The sequence below is a fragment of the Mustela nigripes genome, chromosome 12 (genome assembly GCF_022355385.1).
Source record: "Mustela nigripes isolate SB6536 chromosome 12, MUSNIG.SB6536, whole genome shotgun sequence".
Classification (NCBI taxonomy): domain Eukaryota; kingdom Metazoa; phylum Chordata; class Mammalia; order Carnivora; family Mustelidae; genus Mustela; species Mustela nigripes.
Genome location: NC_081568.1, coordinates 93782065 through 93810056, shown reverse-complemented (window position 1 = coordinate 93810056; position 27992 = coordinate 93782065). Strand labels below are relative to the sequence as shown.

At 39.4% G+C, this 27992-nt stretch overlaps 1 protein-coding gene across 1 annotated transcript in view; it reads right to left on the bottom strand.

The window, feature by feature from the left end:
• The window catches only part of ERBIN (erbb2 interacting protein), a 125682-nt gene extending 106378 nt beyond the window's left edge, over positions 1 to 19304 (bottom strand). The window contains exon 1 of the mRNA XM_059417984.1: positions 19201 to 19304. The gene's annotated coding sequence lies outside the window, so the exon portion shown is untranslated. The remainder of the gene's footprint in view (positions 1 to 19200) is intronic.
• Positions 19305 to 27992: the final 8688 nt, after the last annotated feature.

Genomic DNA, 27992 nt, shown 5'->3' with positions numbered 1-27992 from the left:
AGGGGTGCCTCAGTTGCTCAGTTAGTTAAATGTCTGCCTTCAGCTCAAGTCAGATCTTGGGGTCCTGGGATCAAACCCTGAGTTGGGCTCCCAGACCAGTGGGGAGTCTGCTTCTCCCTCTGCCCCCTCCCTACCACTCAAGTTCTCTCTCTCTCTCAAATAAATAAAATCTTAAAAATAAAAAAAAGTTATAAATCCAAACTAACCCCCCCCCCCCAATAAAACATAGGACAAAAGCTCCAGGACACTGGAGTTTGGCAATGAGTTCCTGACTAAGACATGAAAGGCAGAAACAACACAAGAAAAATGAGACAGTGACGCCTGGGTGGCTCAGTTGGTTAAGCGGCTGCCTTTGGCTCAGGTCATGATCCCAGCGTCCTGGGATTGAGTCCCACATCAGGCTCCTTGCTTGGCAGGGAGCCTGCTTCTCCCTCTGCCTCTGCCTGCCACTCTGTCTGCCTGTGCTCGCTCTCGCTTCTCTCTCTATGACAAATAAATAAAAATTTAAGAAATCTTTAAAAAAAAAAAAAAGAAGAAGAAAAATGAGACAAACTGGATTTCATTAAAATTTAAAAATCTGGGGTGCCTGGGTGGCTCAGTGGGTTAAACCCTCTGCCTTCAGCTCGGGTCATGATCCCAGGGTTCTGGATTGAGACCCTGCATCAGGCTCTCCGCTCAGCAGGTAACCTGCCTCCCCCATCTCTCTCTGCCTGCCTCTCTGCCTACCTGTGATCTCTGTTAAAAAAAAAAAAAAAACTTAAAAAAAAATTTTTTTAAAGATTTTATTTATTTGACAGACAGAGAGAGAAAGATCACAAGTAGGCAGAGAGGCAGGCAGAGAGAGAGGGGGAAGCAGGCTCCCCACCAAGCAGAGAACCCGATGCGAGGATCAATCCCAGGACCCTGGGATCATGACCTGAGCTGAAGGCAGAGGGTTTAACCCACTGAGCCACCCAGGCAACCCTTAAAATTTTTTTTTTTTAATTTGTGTATAACAAGCCATTATCCACAGGGTGTAAAAAGAAAAAAAAAAAAAAAAGAAAGAAAGAAAAAAGAAAAGCAACCCACAAAATGGGAGAATATATGTGCAAATCATCTATCTGGTAAAGGATTAATAGCCAGAATATAGAGAACTCCTAGATCTCAAGAACAAAACAACCTGATTCAAAAATGAGAAAAGGGCTTGAACACACATTTCTCCAAAGATATAAAATAAGCACATTGAAAGGGCCTGCGGCCAGTAAGCATGTGAAAAGATGTTCAGTATCATCTGTCATTAGGGAAAAGCAAATCAAAAACTACAATGAGAGGGGCAGCTGGCGGCTCAGCTGGTAAAGCATGTTACTCTTGATCACAGGGTTTGAGTCTGAGTCCCACAATGGGTCTAGAGATTACTTAAAAACAAAACAAACAACAACAACAAGAACAAACTCCAATGAGATACTACCTCATACCCATTAGGATGGCTACTATCCAAAACAAACAAGCAAAAAAAAACAGAAAGTAAGTGTTGCCAAGGATACACTGAAATTTTACCCCTTGTGCACTGTTGATGGGAATGTAAAATAGTACAGCCATTGTGGATAACAATGTAGTAGCTCTGCCAAAATAAATAAATAAATGAATAAATGAATAAATAAATAAATAAATAGAAATAAATTATCATATGACCCAGCAATTCCCTTTCTGGGTATATAATCAAAAGATTTAAAAGTGGGGTCTCAGGGCGCCTGGGTGGCTCAGTGGGTTAAGCCGCTGCCTTCGGCTCAGGTCATGATCTCAGAGTCCTGGGATCGAGTCCCGCATCGGGCTCTCTGCTCAGCGGAGAGCCTGCTTCTCTCTCTCTTTCTCTGCCTGCCTCTCCATCTACTTGTGATTTCTCTCTGTCAAATAAATAAATAAAATCTTTAAAAAAAAAAAAAAAAGTGGGGTCTCAGAGAGATACACATTTTTATGGTAGCATTATTTATAAGAACAAAAATGTGGAAACAAACAAAGTGTCCACTGACAGGTAAACAGTTAAGAAAAATGTGGTATATACAATAGAATATTCACCTTAAAAAGGAAACTGTGATACATGCTACAACATGGATGAACTTTTTTTTTTTTTTTTTTAAGATTTTATTTATTTGAGAGAGAGAGAGAGCCTGAGAGGGTAAAGAGTCAGAGGGAGAAGCAGACTCCCTGCTGAGTGAGGAGCCCACTTCGGGGCTCGATGATCGTAGGGACTACAGGATCATGACCTGAGCCAGACAGTCGCTTAACCAACTGAGCCACACAGGCACCCCAACATGGATGAACTTTGAGAACATCATGGTAAGTAAAATAAGCCAGACACAAAAGGACAAACATTGTCCATTTTTATAAGGCACTTTAGTCAAACTCATTGAGACAGAAAGTACAATAGTGGTTGCCAGTGGCTGGGAAGAAGAGGGAAGGAAGGGGAGGTTACTGTTTGATGCATATACAGTTGCAATGAGAAGAGTTCTAAAGATAGTGATGATTAATGAACATAAATGTAGACTTATTATTGACCTGTACACTTAAAAATCATTAGAGCAGTAATCATTTTTACAACAATTTTTACAACAATACAAAAGTAATTTTTACAACAATTCAAAAAAATTTTTAAGTTATAAATCCAAAGAAAAGAAAACTTAAATAACCTGAGGAAGCTTCAGGGGAAAACAGTGGTACTTCAGTTGGACTTGATAGATGATAATGTGTAGAAAGAAGCCACGTAGGAGTTGCAGAACAATCATTAAAAAATTTAACGATGAGAATGCTCCCACTTTCATCTGTAATTGTGCTTATTTCTCAGAATTTCTCAAACAGATCAATATTTAAATTTTATTTTCCCAGAAACTGGACATGAATTACCAAAAGTTTATAATTTCTTTAAAAATCAGCTTCCAGGGGCTCCTGGGTGGCTCAGTGGGTTGAGCCTCTGCCTTTGGCTCGGGTCATGATTTCAGAGTCCTGGGATGGAATTCCACATCGGGCTTTCTGCTCGCCAGGGACCCTGCTTCCCATCCCCACCCCCAACCCCCACCCCCACCCCCACCCCCGCCTGCTTCTCTGCCTACTTATGCTCTCTGTGTCAAATGAATACATAAATAAATCTCTAAAAAAAATTAAAAAAATAAAAATCAGCTTCCAAATATTCAATACAGGTAGTTTTACATTCTGCATTGCATTATTCCTACATACATGCCAGTAAAAGTAATTTGATCTTCTCAAGTAATGCAGAGCATTATAAAAGAGAATTCTTAGAATATTCCCAGTTCCTCCCTCTCATTCTATATAATGTTGCTATCATTAATTTCACTTATCCATAAATTGTCAAAAATGAATAAGCTCAGTCCATTAAGCCTTTGCCTTCAGCTCAGGTCAAGATCCCCGGCTCCTGGGATTGAGTCCCACATCAGGCTTCCTGCTTTGCAGAGTCTGCTTCTCCCTCTCCCTCTTTCTCTGCCCTGCTCCTGCTCTTGCTTTATGTCAAATAAAAAAATAAAATTAAAAAAATAATAATAATAAACAAAACCACCCACAGAATATACATCACAAAGAGTAAACCCTTATGTAAACTGAGTTAATAATGTTAACAACAGGGGTGCCTGGGTGGCTCAGTTGGTTAAGCAGCTGCCTTTGGCTCAGGTCATGACCCCAAGGTCCTGGTATCAAGCCCCACATCCGGCTCTCTGCTCAGCAGGGAGCCTGCTTCTCCCCTTCCCTCTCTCTGCCTGCCTCTCTGCCTACTTGTGATCTCTGTCTGTCAAATAAATAAACAAAATCTTAAAAAAAAAAAAAAAAAAAGTTAACAATATTGGTTCACCAATTGCAACAAATGTACCGGGCAGTTAAAGGGGAAATACTAATGGAGTAGGTGGCAACTCCATACTTCCTTCTCAATTTTTCTGAAAATCTGAAACTACTCAAAAGGTAGTCTGTTTCTTTAAAATTTGAGATTACAGGGACTAGCTCAGTCAGTTGGGCCTCTGCCTTTAGCTCAGGTCATGATCTGGTGGTATTGGGATCCAGACCCCGGTCAGGCTCCCTGATCAGTGGCTTCTCCCACCCGCTCTGTTACTCTGTTGGCTTGTGTTCTCTCAATCTCTCTCTCTGAAAAAAATAAATAAAATCTTAAAAAAAATTTTTTTTGAGATTACCAATTACATACTGCTTCAGGATAAATCTTTCCATAGATCCTCTTGGCTCAAATATGGATTTCATTTTTATTTTTTGTAAAATAAGCTGTATTCCAGTTATTTCTAAATTTTAAAATGATCATCTATGACAAACTGGCATCTGCCAAGGTTTCATAATTTGCATGAGCTTAGAACTTGTTTATTCATCCAAGGTTTATTCATCCAAGGTTTCATTCATCCAAGGTTTCATTATTTGCATGAGCCTAGAACTTGTTTTTCTACAATACCTATTAAAAATATTCAGAAAATATTGCTATTTTAGCTTCCAGTTAAGTATGGTTCTGAAGGGGAAGAAAAGTATAGTTCTGGGGAATCTAATGCACAGCACTGTGATAGATTTTATTGTTAATACAGTGTTACATACTTGACAATTGTTAAGAAAAAAATGTGCTGAGAAGAAAGTGTCAGCTAACACACTGGAGGCAATCAACACACTGTACACCATAAACTTACACAATATTATATGTCAATGGTATTTCAATAAAGCCGGGAGGGGTGAAAATTAAAAAAGCAAAAAATAAACATCTGGCACAAAAAAACAGTGCTATTCTATTTTTTTTTAAGATTTTATTTATTTGTCAGAGAGACAGTGCACATACACACAAGCAGGGGGAGCAGCAGATAAAGGGAGAAGCAGGCTCTCTGCTCATGGGACTCCATCCCAGGACCCTGGGGTCATGACCTGAGCCAGAGGCGGACACTTAAGCAACTGAGCCACCAAGGCATCCTAAACAGTGCTATTCTAAAGAAAATGTATACTTCAAAAAATACCTAGGAAAGCTAATTTCAGTACATCTGAAATTAATGATGTACTATATGTTAGCTAACTGAATTTAAAAAAAAATCAATACGATCAGGAAAACTGCATTTATTTTTCAAACCTCATTTACATCACTAACAAACTAAATTACCTCTAGGATTTCACTTCCCCATCTAGGCCAGTAGTTTTCTTTTCTGCTAATTAAAAAAAAAAAAGATAGGGGGGTTATCTAGAATAGACTATTTTCTAAGTTAGTCATTTTCAGAGATAAATCCCATTAAATATGAGGAAAATATAAGCATTCTGGGGAACATATCTTTCACTCACACCCAAATTACGTATTAATTATATTACAGGGAAGAATAAGGTTAATAAGCCAGTGAAACATATCAACTGACAAAAACATTTTTTATGTGTATAAACTACCTAAGTAGAGAATTTACTATTATAATCAAAGGACCAAAATAACTGCCATTTAATGGTATCCATAATTATTACTATGCATCATACTAAGTACTAAGCAATTCAAGGAAAATGTTTATAATCAGAATTATTTTTTTTCTTGTTAAGAAACAAGAGGGTTCATGAAGCCAGTCAAGTATTACTTGAAAATACCCTCAAGAGGCAATTAAGGGGCAGAACTACAGTAGAAGATACCAACTTCTATCAACCCAAGGATTTTTATTTCTCTAACAAGTCGCACTCAGTTTAGCAAATTACATTTGGTCCTTTCCATTCCCACAGCCAAACAATGCTAAAGAAAGCAAATACAGTCTGATTAAATGGAAGGTCCTGGGCAGCAATAAAAATTACCTATTCCACTAATGAAGACTAAATTAATCACATTGCTACCCTAACAGTAGCCGATGGTCTCAAACAATGTAAGGCAAGTAAGGGAAGAATTCTGCAGTTAATAAAGAACAAACTAACAGTTACACCAGAAGGGAGGTTAGGGTAGGGCAGATGGGTGAAACAGGTGATGGGGATTCAGGAATACACTTGCTATGATGAGCACAGGGTGATGTACGGAAGTGTTGAGTCTCCATATTGTATACCTAAAACTAACAGTGCACTGTATATTAACCAACTGCAATTTTTAAAAAAACTTCAAAAAATTTTTGTAGTTAAAAAGATGGGTTAAATGTTAGAATATATTATTTAATATATTTATTATTCAATTAAAAATAAATAGTACTTTGACAAGTGCAATAAATTATATACCTAGATCTAAGTACATGAATAAAAATCTATTAGCAATTTTTTCAAGTATTCAGAATACAGTAGGTGATACATATGAACAATCTCCTTCCTCTATTTTATACCCAGATAAGAATACAATTAATGAAATTCATTCACAACAGCAATAGCTCTCACCCTCCTTCTATTAACTTTGTGGAAATAAACACAGCAAAAAATATACGCATTTCTTTATAATTACAAGAAATATGCATACTAGGGGCACCTGGGTGGCTCAGTGGAGTAAGTGTCTGCCTTCAGCTCAGGTCATGATCCCAGGGCCCCTGGGATCAAATCCCGAATCAGGCTCTTTGCTTCTCCCTCTCCCTCTGCCCACAGCTCCCCTTACTTGTGCTATGTCAAATAAATAAAAAAAATTTTTTTAAATGCATACCAGGGGGGAGCCTGGGTGGCTCAGTGGGTTAAGCCGCTGCCTTCAGCTCAGGTCATGATCTCAGAGTCCTGGGATCGAGCCCTGTGTTGGGCACTCTGCTCAGTGAGGAGCCTGCTTCCTCCCCTCTCTCTGCCAGCCTCTCTGCCTGCTTGTAATCTCTGTCTGTCAAATAAATAAATAAAATCTTAAAAAAAAAAATGCATACTAGGGCACCTGGGTGGCTCAGTGGGTTAAGCCTCTGCCTTCGGCTCAGATCATGATTTCAGGGTCCTGGGATCGAGCCCCGTGTCGGGCTCTCTGCTCAGCGGGGAGCCTGCTTCCCTTCCTCTTTCTCTCTGCCTGCCTCTCTGCCTACTTGTGATCTCCTTCTGTCAAATAAATAAATAAAATCTTAAAATAGAATAAAATAAAATAAATTAAAAATACATACTAATAAGAAATATGGATTTGACAACAAGAAAATCATAAACACACTGGAAGGCATATAACTATTAAATAAATGGAAAGCTCACCTTCCTATAAAGACATATGGTATATTAGATTATACTTCCTAAGTAATCTATGAACTCAAAGCACTCTCAATCAAGAACCATACTTGATCTTAGCCAAAAGGCCAAGAAGCGATTCTCCATCAACACAGCAAGAAGCATTTAGAACTTACAATGACTCAAGTAGATCTGGAAAAAAAATTTTTTTTAAGATATTATTTATTTATTTGACAGACAGAGATCACAAGTAGGCAGGCAGGAGGGGGTGGGGAAGCAGGCTCCCTGCCAAGCAGAGAGCCTGATGCGGGGCTCAATCCCAGGACCCTGAGATCATGACCTGAGACGAAGACAGAGTCTTTAACCCACTGAGCCACCCAGGCGCCCCTGGAAAATTCTTTTTAAAGCAGACTGATAGTGGTGCCTGGGTGGCTCAGTTGTCTAAGCAACTGATTCTTGATTTTGGCTCAGGTCATTATCTTAGGATGGTTAGGTCAAGCCCCAGGTCAGGTTCCATGTTCAGCATCATGTCTGCTGGGGTTTCTCTCTCTCTCTGCCTCGGCCCTTCATGCATATGCATGCAAGCTCTCTCTCCCAAATAAAAAAAATAAATCTTTAAAAACAAAAATAAGGTGATAAGACAAAACTTTTTTTTTTTTAGATTTGATTTATTTATTTGACACAGAGAGAGACACACACACACACACACACACACACACACACACACTGCAAGAGAGGGAACACAAATAGGGGCAGTGGGAGAGGGAGAAGCAGGCTTTCTGGCAAGCAGGGATCCCCGGGCAAGCTCCATCCCATGACTCTGGGATCATGACCTGAGCCAAAGGCAGACACCTAACAATTGAGCCATCTGGGCACCCCGATAATCCAAAACTTTCAGGTATTAAGCATACTGTAATGAAGGAAAAAAAAAAAATCAAGAAAATATAGTATTACCATAACAAAAACAAAAATCTTGACATTAATTAAGTATATTTGGGAATATACTATTGATAAAGATAGAATTTTACAGGTAAAAAGATTTACCCAACAAACAGTAATATTATCCTAATATCTTAAGAATATCTTAAGAATAAATCCAGATGATTGTTTCATTACTTAAACTTAGGTTATTATATTTATAATCTTAGCACAAATCCTTTTCAAGAATATCATTAAACCCATAAATGCATAAATATGATTAATCTGACTACATAAAAATTTTTTTTTTAAGATTTTATTTATTTATTTGACAGAGAGAGATCACAAGCAGGCAGAGAGGCAGGCAGAAAGAGAGGGTAGGGAAGCAGGCTCCCTGCTGAGCTGAAAGCCTGATGCAGGACTTGATCCCAGGACCCTGAGATCATGACCTGAGCTGAAGGCAGCGGCTTAACCCCCTAAGCCACACAGGTGCCTCACTATATCAAAATTTAAACTTCTATATAACCCAATAGCATATAAGCAATAAACCAATTAAATCCATGTGAAACACAAAAGGCATACAAAAATGTCATATTCTTAAAAGAATTCTTACAATGAACTTGCCAACGTCAGTTAGTAAGCAACAGATTTAAATCTAGGCACTCTGACTCCAAAGCTTATGTCCTTACCTATTATACTTTACTCCCTGTCTCAGATTTGCACAACTATTTCAAGATAGCTAATATCCAATTTGTTCAAGAATGCACTTAGAAAGGTATGCTTACATATTATTTGTGAAAGTGTAAATTGATACAGTATCTTCAGAGGGAATTTGCTTCTATCAATCAACTAGAATTACATACATAGCAAATAAACTTTGGGTATTTATCTGGCAGAAAAAAAGCAAATAAAAGTGCAAACATTTATGTGCAAAAAAATAGAGAATAAACATATATTCTGTACAGTACTGTATGTATAACAACCATAACGCTTATTAACACATATACATACCTACTAGATCTCTAAATATGTAATTGATATATATATATAATTGAAACATATCTCCCATTTATATTTAAAAATACTTAGACATGTATATACATGAACAGTGAAATGATGGAATACACACTGAAGTGTTCATAAAAATACACAACACACTAATACCAGAATATCTGGGAGATGCGATTATGGAAAAATTTTTTGCTATATATTTCTGTATTGAATATTTATAATCAGAAAAAAAAATGTAATTGTTTTAGCCCTTTGCCTACCAAAGCCTGTCACTGCTTGTACCTTATCTAGCCTTTCTAACCTACTCTAAAATAACTTGGTCTACGGATACCTAAAAGAAAGAACTGATAAAAGTAGTACTGACTTCAGTAACTAAGGTCAGGAAGAAGACTCCCAGGGTTTCTGGCTTGGGGATCATTTTCACAAGAGCAGACAAGACACTAGGTTGATATCAAGTGTCTCTAAGAAATCAAAGTTTATCTACTATTCACAGTCTCTGTTACTCTTCAGTTAGTCCCAGGATAATGAACAAAATCTTTTGAAATCCCCAAAGATTAACAGGGCACCCAAAGAATCCATTTGCTGCTTTCAGGATCCTTATCTTTTCCTAGAAGACTGAAAGCAAATCTTAATTCTAATCACAAAAAGAAATGCCAGTATACTACTACTACTTCTTCTCTCTCTCTCTCTCTTTTTTTTTTTTTAAAGATTGTATTTATTTGACAGAGAGAACACAAACAGGCAGAGCATCAGACAGAGGGAGGAGGAGAAGCAGGCTCCCCACTGAGCAGGGAGCCCAATGTGGGGCTTGAACCTGGGACCCTGGGATCATGACCTGAGCTGAAGGCAGATGCTTAACTGAGCCGCCCAGATGCCATGCCAGTACACTTCTTAAATCACTTCAAAATCTCTAAGGATGGGGAAGTTAAACCAATTCTTTCCAAGGCTAAGTAAAAGCCTTGGCAGGGAGATCATAGGTTTCTTACATTTACACCTAATACAAATGAAACCACTTCATCCCTGCCCCACCATCCAATCCAGACTCTAGATTTAGTCTAAGGTTTGAAATTCCAAGGACACCGTTATCAGAAAGATCAATATGTATGCCAAACTTTGGAGTCTTACAAACAATATAACCTCAATGCAGAAAGCATAGTTATATCAAAATTACTGCACTCAACTAAAATTGAGCTTCAACATTACCTCCATAAGGATGCAGCCAATGTAGACAATAAGAATATGATTCTTTCCATCCACCTTTCACACAGTAACGTGTGATTACCAAGGAATGAAATATTTCACCTAAATATATTGTACCAAACATTACACTTTAGAATTGTATCCCTTTAGAAATACTTTGAAAATTAATTTGACTATAGGGGCTTGTCTTCTGTCTGAAAATGTCTGTCTGAAAACATGTTATCACATCTCCCTCACCAAAAAAAAAAAAAAAAAGTATAGAAACAAAACTAGTTCTCACTATCAGAAATAAATTACAACTATGGAAAGGGACAACATGAGAATGAACCCTGTGGTACTGAATTAAAATGAAATGTATCTCTGAGAAACCATCCTATATTTACTGAAATATATTCATAAATGTGAATGTATACGTGTGTGCATACAAAAATATCCCCTAGCTTAATGCACTTAAGGCGGCCTGGGAGCAGCAATACCCCAAGAAGCAACAAAGACAAGAAGTGCCCAGATCTTGGCTTCTAAGTACCATTTTCCACTAAAACTTACCGGAGCAAGTTTAATGGTAACTCTAGAACACCATATTGTGCTGGATACAAGAAGGAAGAACTGTATCAAAAAGAAAGAAGAAATTAAGCCAGCTAGAAGGGGTTCTCACTACCCAAATCCAGAACATCTGAGTATCAAAACAAATGATAATAGATTATAACCCAGTGAATGTAATAGTTTATGGTGATGTAAATAAATGAGTAAGTTAAAAATAAAGAAGGAGTGCCTAAGTTAAAGCCTCTGCCTTCGGCTCAGGTCATAATCCCAGGGTCCTGGGCAGAAGCCCCACCTCGGGCTCTCTGCCAGGCAGGGAGCCTACATACTCCTCTCTCTCTGCCTGCCTCTCTGCCTACTTGTGATCTCTGTCTGTCAAATAAATAAATAAAATCTTTTTAAAAAATAATAAAGAAGAAAATGTTTACATAGTTCCAAAGTACCTACCCCCCAAATATTTATTAATTGCAAGTAAGGAAAGTATACCTTGACATAGGAGGTATCTGGTAGTTACAACCATAATCGCATAATCAATGACTCTCATCAATAATGGGACAACTGAAATTGCCTATGACCTGATAAGACGCAATGAGAAGAATGCAACATCACTTCCATGATAACCCTTCCAAAGACCTAATCATAAAAATCTAAATCTAATCACAAAATCTAATCAAAGATCTAATCATGACAACATCACAGAAATAGAATTAAGGGATATTCTACAAAATAACTAGATCTACAATCTTGAAAAGAGTCAAGTCCTTGAAAGTAAACACAGAAACTGTTCCAGATTAAAAGAGACTAAAGACATGACAACTAAATGTAATATAAGATTGTCATGTGGGTCTTTTTGCTCTAACAGACGTGGGGGACACTGGTAAGATTTAGATGTGGGAAATGTAGTCTTCGTTAACTTCCTAATTTTGACAGTTATAAAGTCATTGCACAGGATAATGTCCCTCTTTGTAGGTAATAAAAAAGTATTTGGGGGTAATGGAGCATCGATCAGGTGGGCAACATACTCTCATATATTCAGGGACAAGAAAGGTTTTTGTTACTATGCTTTCAACTTTTCTGTATATTTGTCATTATTCTAAACTTTTAAACATGAAAGAAATATTACCGAAAAATCTGTAGCAGTTACCAGAGAAGAGTTTATCTACAGATAACAACACAGAATGGAATTTGTTGAGAATCTGAAGTGAAAGGGGGGAAGGGAAGGGATGACAACAAACCACAACACATCTGAGGAACCAAATACAAAACAAAGTGGGATCTCCAAAAAGAATAAGTTTTCTTTGCAAGGAGGACTGCGAAGTGTGTCCTGGGCAGTTACCCAGGTAATAAAACCATAGAACAGCTGCATGGTTAAGGCCTCCAGCAGGCACGCTATACTATGGGATTTCTGGCACTTGGGCAGTATAACTGTGAAAATGGGAATATTACCCCCTGAGGGACAGGAAACACCTGTAAGAGGACAAACTACCACATACCCTAAAGGAGAAAGCCATTAGCTAACTAACTAACTATACCAAAGACAGAATAACAGGGATTCACTTGGGCTGGGAGAATACCATGAAATGACCAATACCATACAATCTGGATCATAATACAAAGCAATAACCACAATGAACAATCAAACATGAGAAAAAAACTAGAAGCATGATGGATATACCAAGTACAGTAAGATCAAATCTCCTATACTGCTAATAGAGGAAACAGAAGACAATGTAAAAGTTTTATCTCAGAGACTCAACAGGTTACAAGTAAATAAAAAATACAACTAAAAATTAAAAATCAACTCCTATGGGATGCCTGGGTGGCTCAGTTGGTGAAGCATTCGACTTTTGATTTCAGCTCAGGTCATGATCTCAGGAATATGAGATCAAGCGCCGCATCCTGGCTCTACACTGAAAACGGAACCTGCTTAAGATTCTCTCCCCCCCCCCCCCCCGGGGCGCCTGGGTGGCTCAGTGGGTTAAGCCTCTGCCTTCAGCTCAGGTCATGATCTCAGGGGCCTGGGATTGAGCCCACATCGGGCTCTCTGCTCAGCAGGGAGCCTGTTTCCCCCTCTCTCTGCCTGCCTCTCTGCCTACTTGTGATCTGTCAAATAAATAAATGAAATCTTAAAAAAAAAAAAAATTCTCTCTCCCTCTTCCACTGTACCTACGCCCTGCCACCGCACACGTGCTCTCCATCCCTCTCTCTAAAAAAATCTACTCCCATGAAAAATCAAGAGTTCCCAGAAACTCTATCCTTCCCACTAAATAAAGTAACTGAAAATAAGTGAAGGCTAAATTGGTGAACTAAAATAAAATGTCAAGCCTCAGGATTCTTTCAGAATGTAATGCTAGAAGACACACACACACATACATACACCACACACAGGAGCACAAATCAAAGGAAATAATGAAAGCTCCATAAATCTCAACATTCATCTAAGTTTTCAAAGTGCAGAGTGCACTCCTTGGGCCTTAGAAGTCCTTAGACACTTGGAAAGATTCTTTAAGATCAAAACTATTTTCACAATTATACTGAAACATCATGTGTCCTCTCCTATTACATTAACAGGTATGCAGCAAAAATCCAGTGGAATTTAGTGCAAAACCACTGGAATCAAGCTATATGAACACCACTGCATATTCCCAGATATCTTCTTTTTTCCTTGAAGCTTTTATTTAAGTTCCAGGTAGTTAACATACAGAGCAATATTAGTTTCAGGTGCAGAATTTAGTGATTTATCACAAGTGCCCTCCTTAATACCCATAACCTGTTGAAGCCATACCCTGCCCACCTTCCCTCCAGTAACCATCAATTTGTTCTCTACAGTTAATTCCCAGATTTCTTTTTAAATGCCACATTCACTTAATATCTTTAATAAAGCAGTATAAAATAGTTTTATTAAATTTCCACTCTTTAATACATGTCTTTTTAACATTTTATGTGAAAGAATGGCAATGCTGAGGAAAAATACTTGTGTATTTACTTCAAATTATAAGCTAAATTAGCTTTTTTCTCATGAAACACCACTTTGACCTAAAAGAACAGATGACAAACTATGCTTATAGACTTAGGAATCTGGCAGACATTTTCTCAAAAATAAACCAAGTATGCCTGCAACTGCAAGGGAAAAACACTAACAGAATTTGTTACCAATGATTAATATTCAAACTTCCAAGTGAAAATTCAGAAATGTTTACCTGTTACCCTGATTTTGACAACTTCACAATATTAAAAACTTTTTTGATGAAATTAGTGGTGATATTAATAATTTTTGTTTTCTACTACCTAATGAAATACATCAAATTCTCGAAAATGTAAATATAACTCAATGAACCAGTATTTCTCCAACAACCATTATGGGATGTCACGAAATTATGCACAGGTAAAAGATTCAAAGTGCAAGATAAACTAATGGATTTTCAGGTAACAAGAATCAAAAATTCCCTGATACAGTGTCACATCTGACACTGCAGCTATCCTCTAAATTTTGGTGTGGGAACATTTCTTAATGAAATGTGGCTCATTCAGTTAAGTGTCTGCCTTCAGTTCAGGTCATGATCCCAGAGTTTTAGGATGGATTCCCATATTGAGCTCCTTGCTCAGTGGGGAGTCTCCTCCCTCTGCCTCTGCTGCTGCTCCCCCTGCCTGCGTGCTCTCTCTCTGACAAATAAATAAAATCTTTATAAAAAAAATTTTTTTTGGTGTGGTATCAAGGAATATCATCCACAATTATAAAAAAAAATGTTGAAAATACTCCTTCCTTTTCCAATCACTTCTCTGTATAATCCTGGATTTTCTTCATATAATTCAACCAGAACAACTTATTACAGACTGAATATAAAAGTAGATGTGAGAACCAAGCTGTTTCTATTTACCCAGACATAGGAAACTTGCAGAAATATTTGACAATGTCCCTCATTCTGCTACCATTTGTTTTGAAAAATTGTTCTTGTTGTTTTATTACATCAATGTCATGATAACATACTATGATTTATGTTATTTATTCGAGAATGTGCACGCATGCACATTCACATGCACATGCACAAGAGGGGGACAGAGGGAGAGGGAGAAGCAGGGGCTCCCCACTGAGCAGGAGCCAGAAGCTCCATCACAGGACCCTAGGATCACACCCTGAGATGCAAGCAGATGCCTAACCAACTGAGCCACCCAAGCACCCCAGATTTATGGTTTTTTAAACAAATTAATTGATATTTAGGAATTTCTAATATGGGAAATAAAGTAAATATAACCCACTTAAAACAAAGCTTTATGGGACTTCTTAGTAATTTTAAGAGTATAAAGGGATCCTAAGACCAAAAAATTTGGAATAGTTGCCTTAGGTCTACTACTATTACTTATAATTATATTGTGCTATAATAGAGTGAATTCTCTGGGTGCCTGGGTGGCTCAGTGGGTTAAGCCTCTGACTTCAGCTCAGGTCATGATCTCACGGTCCTGGGATCGAGTCCTGCATCAGGGTCTCTGCTCAGCGGAGAGCCTGCTTCCCTCTTTCTCTCTCTGCCTGCCTCTCTGCCTACTTGTGACCTCTCTCTGTCGAATAAACAAATAAAATCTTTTAAAAAAAATTATTTCCTACTTTTTCTACTATATTCTATATACCTAAAATCATAGGTATTCTTCAGATAAAGTCTTCTTTTATTAACTTCATTTTTAGATAATCTTTTCTACTGTCTTACATACTACCATTTATAAAGCCTGGCAAGGCCTTCATCCAATGGTACCTGAAACAAAAATTCCAGTGACAAAAATAAAGTAAGTGACAGAATTCCACCGTGCTTATTTTATAAAAACAAACAAAGGAAGGGAATTTCAAAATTTTAGGGACACTGAGAGAAAAGACATCTAACCTGAGGGGTAGGACAGAAAAGAAAGGGACAAATGGAGAAGAAAAATAGAGATATAAGCTTGTGTGTGTGTTAAGATTTTATTTATTTATTTATTTATTTAACAGGGAGATAGAGAACATAAGTAGGCAGAGCGGCAGGCAGAGGTAGAGGGAGAAGCGGGCTCTCTGCTGAGCAGGAAGCCGGATGTGGGACTTGATCCCAGGATCATGACCTGGGCCTAAGGCAGCTGCTTAATGACTGAGCCACCCAGGCGCCCAAGCTTATATGTTTTAAAAAGCCAAAAGCATAATGAAACAAAAAGGTAGAGGGGTTTACAGTGTCTTAATAAAGGAGTACATAACAACATGATCTTAACAGAGGTAATTTTGTGGATATTTATAAAAAAAAAAGTTCAGGAAACATAAATTTAAAAATCTATTATGAGTATCTGGTTATAATACTGGCATGTAAACTGAGTGGTAATGCAAAAGTGATATTTACAATTAAATGGGGCAAATAAATTTTTTCTATTCATTTTGTGAATAGTTTTTTTAGGTGATGAGCACGGACTCATAAAGTTTAGAAAAGAGGGAAAGAGCAACACATAATCAAGAAATAGCTGAACATGGAGAAAATAGAGGAAGCAAATGAAGCAAACTACAAAAAATAGGAAGCTAAAGAAATGAGAAGACAGGGACGCCTGGGTGGCTCAGTTGGTTAAGCAGCTGCCTTCGGCTCAGGTCATGATCCCAGTGTTATGGGATCGAGTCCCACACTGGGCTCCTTGCTCAGCAGGGAGCCTGCTTCTCCCTCTGCCTCTGCCTGCCGTTCTGTCTGCCTGTGCTCCCTCTCTCCCTCTCTCTCTGATAAATAAATAAAATCTTTAAAAAAAAAAAAAAAGAAATGAGAAGACAAAGCATAATAATAGCTAGATTCCTATTTTACAATTAGGAAACCTAAGACAGAGGAGAAAACTAAAGGTAAATCTGAAAAATGGGTGCAGTATGGTTCAAGAGTTAGTTATGAGAGGCACCAAGGAAGAAACAAAAAAGTATCTAGTCAAAGAAAACTTGGAGGCAGAAGTGTTGAATTCTTTCCTTACAAAATTCAGAAGTATGTACTGTAAAGTATAATTCACGTATTCGTTTCTATGGCAGGAGCAAACAGCCTGCATGCAAAAACTGAAAAATCTATTTTGCACAAGTACAATTTATGTTGTCAAGAAAGGAAAAGATAAAGACCTCTTTAGAATTTACAACACAGGTGTTCTTACCACGCCCCCCCAAGCATCTAATAGGGAAATAGGCAAAGGAAAGAGTCAAAACAAAAATGCAAGCAACAAAGTGTTTAAATAGAATCTAGCTAAGCAGCACTCAAAAAAGAGAATTACTTTGCTATCCAGCATCATTAAAATTCTGCATAAACCCAAATACTTTATGAACACTGCCATAATTTATTCCTAGCCAAAACAGCTTTAAGTCTAAATTATGTTATCTATAAACAATTATTTAAAATAAATGCTGAAAGATGCACCATATTTCTGAAATTTTTAAGTGTTTCTTAAAGTAAGGTATTGTTTACTACCAAGAGTTCAATATCAGCATCTCTAAAAGAAGTGAATTTAGAGATTTACCAATGATATACATAAAATGTCTGTAACTATAGCTACTACTTCATTAAGAAATAACATGCAATAAAAAGCTGGTTTCCATATTTGAACCACTGTAAGCTTTTCAGACATGAGAAGTTTGCAAAAGCTTGATCTGAACAAGTGAACTTTATAATGTAATATTTGAATTAATTAATTAAAGGATTAAGTTTATCACTACTGAAAACTCCTAAGTACTTTCCATAAATACCGCCACTAAATACGTACTTTGTGCAGTGTAAACAAAAGGTTTAGAAGTACTCCAGATTTACCAATTTAATCTAAGAAAACCCATACAAGACTAAGAAGTATAGAAAAAGAATACTAAGAAGAATATCCAAAATGTAAAGCCACTTGAATATTTCAACTGTTTACCATCTTTCTGTAACCTCTTTTCAAACCGTACAGTCACATTTTAAACAAGGCTTGAAAATATGTAGTTTGACAATAGTATAAAGCCTGAAATTAATTACGTTAATTCAGTACTGAAGTAACAGAATTCTAAGTAAACCACAAAGTGAATTTTGTCTTGATGGTATAAAAGGAATCCAAGGTTCTACAAGGGTGAACATTACACATTTTTAAAGTGTGCTCTCTGCATCTAAACATACTACTGATGCTCAAAATAAAAAAAAAAAAAATCAAGAACTTTATTTAAAAACGGATTTAAGCAGTCACTTTCAAGTGCTGCAATACCTCTCACTTGTAAAATTTACTAATGCAGAGAAACATCTTCACAGAGTGATAATTTTCTACAAAAGACTTGCTCTATTAAGGCTCTGTTGCTCTGAGGCCAAGTAGAAGCCATATAAGGAAACTGAAGTTCAATGCCATTTATTTTGTTCTGCTCCTTCGGATGCCCAAGAATAACCTCTTTCCTTGCTTAATATTATGTCCCAAATCATAAAGTAGATCACTTATAGACTTTTAAATTCCTTCATAAAGCTATTCTGACTTAACAGGAATGACTTGATGGTTCACCACCTTACCAACACAAATAAATAAATGATAAATTTTTAAAGACGACCTCTGAGGGGAAAAAAATCAATACAATATATAATAATAGTTAAGAGACTCCCATTTTGGAAATGTACTTAACATAATAAACAAGCTGTGAAATAATTTGGTCCTGCTCTTCAAAAGCTATTTCTTCTTTCAACTAAAGAATGTCAACTATTTTTCATGGAGTAGCATGAGCAAACTAAATATTAATTTACAGTTAAAATATACCTATCAACAGGATGCCATACTCATTTAATATTTATTCCAAAGCACGGTATTATGTTTCACCTCCTTTACCACAGTATAAGGGGGAAAAAAAAATACTAAATCACCAACCAGGGGAGCCTGGGTGGCTCACTGGGTTAAGCCTCTGCCTTCAGCTCAGGTCAAGATCTCTGGGATCGAGCCCCGAATCCGACGCTCTGCTCTGCGGAAGCCTGCTTCCCCCTCTCTCTGCCTGCTTCTCTGCCTACTTGTGATCTCTCTGTCAAATAAATAAATAAATAAATAAATAAAATCTTTAAAAAATAATAATAAATAAAACACCAACCAAAAAGCCGTTTGTGTTTGTTGTGAACAAACTAGTTTTTTCTTTAAGGACTACCAATTGGTTCAGAAGTGTTTATAGCTCTGACCGGTGGAATGTCTCCCATGTTTCACTAATTTTCTGCCACCAGGGTAGGCACCTATCACTTACTAGACAGAAACAGCCAAAACATTTGGACCAATACAAAAATGTAAATAAAGTACTAAAGTAAAAGAACTGATGTTTATTATAATCAATAAGACCTCCATAAAAATCGTTTTAAGCGTTTTACTTTCCTTTATATATTCTGTTCTTAACTACAGAGAAGTCCTAAGAGATCAGACTACTTACGGGTGTATTTGTTTTTTAATTACAACTCTTTACCCATAATACTTTCTCCTTCTCCTTCCTAGGTCACTTACAAGAAAAATTAAGCAGATACTTCCTTCCTTTCGATTAACCAAACAAGTATCATTGAGATTGTAAACGTCCGAAAAGGAGCCAGCTACTGAAGAAATACATCTCCCACCTTAAAAAAAAAAACAAAAAGACTAAGTATGGCAAAGTTCGTTTATAAAATCCGACCACATACGTTTCTAAGGGCTGCAACTAAAAATAAAACAAAACCTCTATATACAATTAACGCAAAAGTCAAGTAATCGGCAACAGTATAAACAAATGTGGCAGCCATCTCAACAACAGTAAATCCCTCGCTGCAGCGACCTAACTTTTTTTCCAAAACCGGCGCTGCCAGGTTCGATAACTTAATAAATAAAATATATACATTGTATGTATTTTAGGAAACTAAAACTTCTGGACCTAGTGCTGAACAAAGGCACGCTTTCTTCCGATTGCTTTAAACTTTTCGTCTCACCGCATTCTTACAACCTCTTCTAAAGTAACCACAGTCCAGATGGTAGAAGGGGGAAAAATCAGTTCTACTTACTATTTAGCAACTGAAAGACTATCCACTTCGACACTACGAAAGATTAATCTAGAGCAAGTGGGGGAAAAGTGAGAAACCCCAAAGTACCTCTCTTTCCCGGCCCAAGAGCTGTTCTTGTGGAGAAAATTACCTTTCGGTCGGGCAGTGTCTCAGGGCAGCTTTTTCAAGGCTTCGCCAGACATGATTTCCTTCCCTTCATTAGTCACTTTGGATCCAGCCGAATTTCTCTCTCCAGTGAGAGCGGATGTGGAGTGGCCTCCCGCAGTAGGACGAGTAGGTGGTTCGGAGTAGGGGGTTGGGAAGAGGGCTGGTTTCCTGGTCTCAACTTAGACAGGAGTTTCCCAGCCCCAACTAGGATCTCCGCCGAAAAAAAAACTTTTCACTCGTGACACCGCCCGGAATTACCGTGCGAAACTCACTTCCTGCCTTGGCGCAGAAGCAGGATCCAGCTCGGTCCAGGGGAACCCGGAAAACCAGCTCCGCGCGCGCCGGGGAGGGGGAGGGCAAGGGGGAGTCCGCGGAGAGCCTCGAGCTCCGGGCGCCCGGCGCGCCCCGCACACCCGACGGCGGCGGCGGAACCCGGCCGGCGGGGACCAAGATGCCGCCGGGGCGCTGGGCGAGCCTCGGCCGCGCTAGGCCGCCAGCTCCTCCTCGCCGCCGCCCCCAGAGTCGGGCGGCGGGGTTATTGTCTCGATAGCGCCTGCCGCGCCCTTCGCCCGCGCCGCCGCCGCCGCCGCGGCCGCCCCGGACCGGAGCCGAGGGGCCGGGCAAGCTCGATGGCGGCCCCCTCCCCGGACAGTCCGTCGGGCCGTCCGTTCTTCCGTCCGTCCCTGTCCGCCTTTCCCAGTCGCCCTCGAACCCTCGTCTCCCTCTCCCGTTTTCCCGCCGCCGTCCCTTCGCTCCCCTCCTCGTTCTTCTCCCCAGGCGGCGGTGGCTCCCCCGGGAAGCCCAGCGGGTGGGGGCAGGCGGCGGCTGGGTCTCCTCACGAGCTTGCGGGGCCGCGGCAGGGGCCGAGGCTGCGTCCCGCGCCGCCGCGCCACATTCACTCGAGCGAGAGACTGCGAGGGGAGGAGTGGGGAGGGGAGGGAGGGAGAGGAGAGAAAGGAGGAGGGAGGGAGCAGGGGCGGAGGGGAGTGACTGCCTCTCAGGCCGCAGCGGCAACAGCGCCACCGCCCCGCTGGTGAGGGGGAGAGACTGCGCGCGGCTCCTCCGCGGCGGGGGCGGGGCGGCCTCCCGCCGGCTTCTCCCCAGCCGCCAACAGCCGGGCTGGAGGCCGGCGCGAGCCAGTCACTGCGCGCGGGGGCGGTGCGGGCAGACGTCCGCGGCGGCGGTGGGGGGCGTGGGGGGCGATGGGGGGGGCGTGGGGGGCGATGGGGGGCGGCGGCGGACCCGGGGTCGGGGTTGGGGGGGAGGGGCCGGCGGCGGCGGCGTTAGGCCCGCTCGGGCCTAGGCCGGGGGAGGCCTGCCTGCAGCCCCCCAGCCGCCCGAGGTGGAGGACGCTAACGATGCGGACCCCGACTCCTTTGCGCCCAGCGGTGGAGACTGAGCGCCCCCGAGCCTCCCACGTCCCGGCCGACTGAGCTTCTCTCTTAAGACAGTAATCGGTGCGAAGGGTTCAAGTGCAGCCCCGATTTTAAGGCTTTAGGTATCTCAACTGCAGCACTCCAACTTCCTCTAATGGCACGCTCGGTTTGCAGGAAACCACAGCGGCGGCTCGGTGAAGCTTCCCACGCCGGCCCTCGCTCGGAGCTTGCTCGCGCAGCACAGCAGCTGGGGCTCCTCCAAGTCTCAGCCTCACACCGGCGAGGAGACAAAGCTGGCGCGGGGAGGGGGAAGAATGGCCCGCGAAATTGCCTCAAGATAGTGCCTTTGTTAGAGGCGGCATTGGCCACACTCCGAAGGCGACGTAGGCTTCCAACCCCAGCGGTTTCGGTGGTGCAGTCTTGAATTGCGCTGGCCCTAATAATTCAGTCTGGCAGGGTTTGCGTTTATTGCGGAGCGAGACTCAAGCATTCCATCAACACATATGGCATAAAACGCTTCAACCATAACATTGCACAGTTTTTGCAGTTACTGCTTTAAATATGTTAACAGACAAGACGGCCTTGTTTTACCAGACAAGGAACGTGACAGATACGGAAGAAACCATTCCCCGCCCCCAGTCTCTGCTGTGCTTAACCCTGTACAATGATGGTAATTAGTCTGTGTGTCCCCGAAGTCATTGCTTCAGTTCTTCCGTCTGTGTTCCAGAGATAATTATTTATTACCAAGTTTGAATAAAGCACTGTATGCCCTATAGATAATTTTTTTGGCTTGCATCCAAAGGAAGGAGTTCATAAAGTCCATCAAAGAACTGTTTACCAAAGTGAGTTGTACGCTAGTGAAAACACTTGAAATAACTCCAAAGGTGTTCAAGACATTCTGTTAGTGTGACAGCATCTTAACTACTTCCAGAACTGCTGGAATGAACACAGGTAGTTCTTTAGGGTAGAGCTGAAGTTGAAGGCTCCCAAATAGTACCAAAGTGTTCAGGTTTACTCAGTGCTGGAGTGGAGGTAGGAGAACATTTAACTACAGCGAGGAAATGAAATGACAATCAGGTGTAATAGTAACACCAAGCTAGTTAAGCCATCTTATGTGAAAATGAGTCTTGGGCATTGTATAAAATCTAAAGTTGGTATATTGTTTATGGTATTTTTAATCTCAGAAGAAGGATTTCCTGCTCCCCTTTCAAAAACCGGCTTGAGGGGCGCCTGGGTGGCTCAGTCGTTAAGCATCTGCCTTGGGCTCAGGTCATGATCCCAGGGTTCTGGGATAGCCAGACATTGGGATCCCTGCTTGACGGGAAGCCTGCTTCTCTCTCTCCCATTCCCTCTGCTATGTTCCCCCTCTCGCTGTGTCTCTCCCCACGTCTCTGTCAAATAAATAAATGAAATCTTAAAAAGAAAAAAACAAAAACAAAAACAAAAAAACCACACCTGGCTTGAGTCTGACCAAACTCAGTAGCATAGCCCTGAACTAAAAGGGTCACTCTACTAAAGCATCCCAGGATGGAGTATCTCCCATACCAGTATGAGACCAGATAGAATCTGTAATTTCAGTGTTGTATTTAGTCCCAGGTTGGTTCAAGACCCCTTTAAATGTGGCATCATCGATGTACATAAGCCTAACTGGCACCACCCCTTCCCAAACTTAATGGGACCAGACCAGTCCCTAGGTTAGGACCTGCCTGGGCCCTAACTTTTTTCCCCTACTTAAACTCCTACTGGGGTCCAATCTGGCCAGTTCCCATTTAGGCTGGAAAAGTTTTTATAACCAAAGCCCCTCCTCCAATTCACCTAAAATTTTGTTGTGGGAGTTAATCCTTTTGAGTCTTTTATTTCTCTAGCACAAAGCCATAATCCTGGGAAAGGTAATATTTAAGCCTGATTAGTCATTTATACCTAATTCATCAGATTGCTTCCCCAAAGCAGCTTTTGATGAGAGGGAATATAGAGACAGCATATGCTGATGCTGAAAAGGTAGGAGAGGGAAATGTGGTTCCATTCTTTGGGGAAATATGTGAAGAGAAGTATAGATAATAAGGTGCCTCCCATTTGATTGTTAAGTAAGTACTACGTGTACTGCAAGAATGAGCCCCAAAGCACTGAACCTAAGAGGCTGGAAGCCAGGATACACCATTTACCAATATTATGCATTTTGACAAATGTTTCTTTAATGATGCCTTTTAAAATATCTTCAGCAGGAATTCTGTGTCTGTGCTCATACAGAGGTGAAATGACAGATATATATGACCAGGGTATTCAGAAATCAGAAATAATGATTCATCTTTGTTGTTCATCACTGACTACTTAGTTCTAAATCATTTGAGCAGCACATACAGATGTAGCCAAATCTTCCATTTGTTCTTTTATTATAAGGCATTCTTGGTCTGTGCTTTACAGATTAATTTCCTTTGAAAATCTTCTCACAGTTCAACTAAGATGGACTTAACATTTCAATTATGATTAAAAAGAGAACTAAAGCCCCACCTTCAACAAGCCTGCCTAACTGTGATTCCGTAATGATTAACTGAACTCCAGGACCACCTTAGAGAGAAAGCTAATAAATTTGCTGATACTCTAGCTTCATCTTCCCCATTGTGATTCTCTAAATAATTCTCTGTGAAAGGCAGGGAATTCTTTCTTTGGGATTTCCCTTCCCAGTGGCTAGGCTCAGGAGAGTAATTACTGTCTGCTACAGATAAGCCACATATCTGAAGGAAAGTCTTAAGGTCTTAAACATTCCAGGGAATGCACACAGCATTCATCAAGGGGAAAAAAAGTCTCAGCAAAGAGCCTATCTACTGTTTTAAAAAGGGTCCCCCTGTCACTTCCCTATATCAGCCAGGCAGCTATGCAGAAGCACTGTGAAAGAAAGCAAATAAAGGGCAAAGAGACATTCCAGATGATCATTCTTTTCTTTCTTTCTCAAAACCTAGTGAAGAATTGGTTATCTAAAACTGAAGTCTTTGGGATGCTTGGGTGGCTCAGTTGGTTAAGCGGCTGCCTTTGGCTCGGGTCATGATCCCAGCATCCTGGGATCGAGTCCCACATCGGGCTCCTTGCTTGATAGGGAGCCTGCTTCTCCCTCTGCCTCTATCTCTCTCTCTGTCACTCCCTCTCTCTAACAAATAAATAAAATCTTTTTAAAAAAAAAACTTGTCAAAAAAAAAAACAAAGTCTTTGTCACAGTATCAAAATTAATCTAGAATAGAGCTAGAGTTTTTTAAAGTCTAGAAGCATTAGAGCAACTAGATCAAAAGGCATTATAACATATAGTGTTTCTTTTTTTTTTTTTTTTTTTTTTTTTTTTTTTTTTTTTTGACAGACAAAGATCACAAGTGGGCAGAGAGGCAGGAGAGAGAGAGAGGAAGGAAAGCAGGCTCCTCTGTGGAGCAGGGAGCCCGATGCGGGGCTCAATCCCAGGACCCTGGGATCATGACCTGAGCCGAAAGCAGAGGCTTTAACCCACTGAGCCACCCAGGTGCCCCTATAACATGTAGTTTTAGTAAGGACTGACTTCCCTATTTTCACTTCCATCTTAGCCCCTTGATAGGGAGAGGGCAGGAGGTTAGGGTACCAAGAGTGTGGGAAAAGGACACTTGGGTTCAAAAGAGGCAATACATGCAGGAACCAAAATTAAGGATTTTATAGTACTTTGGGAATGGAATCATCCCTCCTGTAGCATGCCTTTCTGACATATTTTCAATAATATTTTTTGAAACAGAAGTAAGTCTGCCTCTTGTGAAAATCTTATGAAAAGTTTTCACGTTTTTTGCCCTAGTATATGCTTGATAATCTTTTGTTTTCCATCCTATACATTTTATAGCCTATCGGAATTAAATTTCTTTCAGATGTCTTATGAGTTTTTTAAAGTAGAGAGAAAATAAATAACGCCTGGTGATTTTATATGTGATCTCTGAAACAGGACAGCCTGAATTAGAAACTTAGGTACTGAGTGACCTCAGGCAAGTTCCTGAACATCCATAAACATAAACTTGAGCTTCCTCATCTCTACAATGGGGACTATAATACTAACTGCCTCATAGATTATTGGGAGGATGACATAGGACAATGCTCATAAACTGCTTAGCACAGTGTTTGGCACATAAAAGTGTTAACTATTATAAGTAGTTCACTTTAAAATGCACTGATAATATGTACCATGCTTCCATCACTTCTAAGATGGCCAGATAGATAACATTTCTAAAAAACAACAACAACAACAAAAACTAGAATACGTCTTAGAAGAAAAGCACACATTAATATCAATTATCCAGAGACAACAAATGTAAAACCATGACTGTCCTGGACCAACTAAAACAAATAGTCTCCCTAATCATTTCCAACTTTACTATTTCCTTCTGATCACTTCCCCTCTCATAGCTTCCCTGGTATGAATCATAATCTATGTCAATCATACTATAACATGCACACTTCTTCTAAATCATAACAGTATTAATCAACAAAAAAAGCTTAAATACTGCTGCTTATTGCCTTTCAGTGCAGGCTTTCACTTAAGAATACCATTTTTCTTTGGGTAACAAAACTGTTTTCCTACTCACATGCACACTATATATTTTTCTATAGTATTTTTTTTTTTAAAAGACTGTTTAGCATCAAGTATGAAAACAGCCAATACATGAATGTGAAGCATGATTTGAGATGTAGTGTGAGGCTAAATGCCCTTCTCTAGATGGCAACTATGTATCATAAAAACTTGTTTAACTAACCAACATACCATTCCTATTTCAAAGTAAATTATCTCTGCTGTTGATGATAACAATATCATCAGAATAACTGGAGAAATCTCACTTAAATTGAGTTTAATCAGTATTAAGAAAATGAAACTTCTCAACTGGGTTTTCTAAAATAATTCTAGATATACTTTAACACTCATACTTCCTTCCACCTGGGGGGGGGGTGTATTTTCTGAGAATTGAGTACAAACTTTCCTTCAGAAATGTTGAGCTAAAAATAGCATATTTTAAAATAACAGCATATCTTAAGATGTTTCCTCTATCTTCTGTTTTCCTTAGCTCAATTCTTTTATTTTTCTGCCATTAAATTTATGTCAACAATCAGATCAGTCATGTAGTAGTTTAGTTTTCTTAGTTTCTAGTATTCCTCTAAAATAGATACAAAATTTGTCTTCCTTCTACCTCTAGAAACTGCCTCTGAGGGTTTATGTTTTCTCATTCAAAACATTTTATTGTATATTTTTCATATTTCCTGCTATATACCATGCCAAACTATTTATAGAAAAGTCACTTTCCTTCCAAAGGATTTGTAATTCTTTACATAGGAATAAATATGTAAGGAAGAAATAGTTTTCAAATATTTTATTTGGTAATTTCAGCACAATTTTTCTTTTTCATTCTTGATATTTTATTTCATTTACCTGATTTCCAGTCACTTACCTCATAGATAACTGATATTTCATTTCCAGTTTGTCTTCTGTCCTAATGAAACCTTAGCTTATAAGTTCTTTGTCATCAATCCTGTCATCTTTCAGAAAAGTTCTGGCACTGACATTAGCATTTACTAGCTGATGACCTTGGACAAATGATTTAATCTCTGTGCAATAATTCATGATCTATAAAATGGAAAGATAAGCCCCGTCTTATCTGTCTCATAGGGTTATTGTGGGCAGCAAATGAGATGAGGTAAATGAAAACACACTATAAATATTACATAAATAAACACTGTCTTTTTTTTACATTAATAGTAATACATTTCATTATTATCATCAATATAATATCATAAGCCATATTCTATGTCCATTGACATAGCGGCTCTATACTATGCATACTTTAGATTACCTATTACGTGCACAGTCTATTTTCTTTTTTTTTTAAGAATTTTTATTTATTCATGAGAGACAGAGAGAGGCAGAGGCAGAGGGAGACACAGACTCCCCACAGAGCAGGGATCCCGATGTGGGGCTCCATCCCAGGATCCTGGGATCATGACCCAAGCCGAAGGCAGATACTTAACCAACTGAGCTACCCAGGCACCTGCATGGTCTATTTTATATAAAGTCTATAACCTAAAAGAAGAAGTAGGTATAAACTCACCAAATTTTATATAAAAATTCAAGTCATTAATTCAGCTGTCCAAAATTCAGAAGCTTTATTATTCAGACACTGGTTAGATTTTACACCATGAAATGTTGCTAGGCAAATGAGAAGCATTAAATTTAGGGAGAATCTTTGACCTACTTAAAGATAATAAGTTTTTTAAACTCTAGAATCCAAACATTTTTAGTAGTGTTTGAACAAGCATGAAGGGACCTTTAGAGGTCTGGTTTCTAGTTCAGCTGCATTTTATAGGTGAGAGAGCTTAGATTTGAAGACTTGCCCAAAGTATAGTACTGGTTAGAGGTAGAACCATAATTAGAACACAGTTCTCCCCCATTTCAGTATCTGTTCTTCTCTACCACGCTGTGACCACACAGTAATCTAAACATGGAACAACCAGAAACCACCGAAGAAAAGTTTGGCAGAACTAACCAAATTCATAAAACTTGCTTTGGCCAAAGCCATTATAAACAAAGTTAAAAGACAAATGACAGTTGGAGAAAAAATACAACATATATGAGAAACAATAGCTAATATTTATAATGTATAAAAGGTTCTTATCAATCCAGAACAAAATAATAATCCCATAGAAGTATTTACAGAGACATAAATCAGTAGCACACACACACACACACACACACACACAC